This window comes from Grus americana, chromosome 2 (assembly GCF_028858705.1).
Source record: "Grus americana isolate bGruAme1 chromosome 2, bGruAme1.mat, whole genome shotgun sequence".
NCBI classification, from domain to species: domain Eukaryota; kingdom Metazoa; phylum Chordata; class Aves; order Gruiformes; family Gruidae; genus Grus; species Grus americana.
In genome coordinates, this window is record NC_072853.1 from 35,449,439 (window position 1) to 35,450,407 (window position 969).

A 969-nucleotide genomic window follows, 5' to 3' on the forward strand; every position below is an offset into this window, starting at 1 on the left:
GTGTTAGAAACTTGTTCAGCACAGCAGTCATGAGCCACCCCTCAGTCACACAGTTCCAGGACTGAGATGGACCATGATATTCCTGGAATGGTAGTAAATTCAAAGAAACCAGGATAACATATTCAATAGTTAAAGAAGAACTCTACAAGCCCTGACACTTGCTTTTTAAGTAAGTCTATAACCAGTGTAAATTGGCATGATGCTTTATAGAAACTTGATACTACTGGTCAGCTGCTTATTTTTCCTTTTCTGTCAGGCTAATAAGTGTCTTGAATATCAATATACCAAACTTTAAAAGTTGTTTCTTAGTCTGAGACAGCACTATAGATTGAGACATCTTAGAAAAACAAATGTGCATTAAAATGATGCTATGTAATAGAATGAAATTTGCTCTTAGTGATTTCGCTGTAAGAACACGGGAGTTAATTTGGCCCTGGGGAAGTCATTAAGAGGCTTTTTCAAAAGAGCATGGAACTTGGAGTAAGGGTTAATGTAAACAGTTTCTTTTACTTTAGATTAATTTCTAAACAGGCTTAGTTAACAATACTATTCTTCACACAGATACCAATTTTTTTTGTATGTATGCTATATATATATGTAGTAATAACTGCAGCTGTACTGAAACTACATTTACTTTTTAATTCATTAAAACTGCACCCACACCAGGTCATTTTTATGTAGATCTAAATGAAGCTCCATAGAAAACCAAAATGAATATTCTTCAAAAGCCCTTTGACCAGTTACTTCATCAATGGGTTTAGAAACTAGAGAAAACCGTCAGCTCCTAAAGCCTAATTTCACAGTACTTACTGATAGACTTAAGAGATTACATTGTAAACCATGTAGCTGACAAAGTGGATACAGGAATTGAGCAATAAATATTTGAACTGCGTTGATACTAAAGAGTGACGGAACAGGCACAAGTAGTTTGCATTAGTTTAGTCTTTCAAGGAAGCATTGCAATCACTG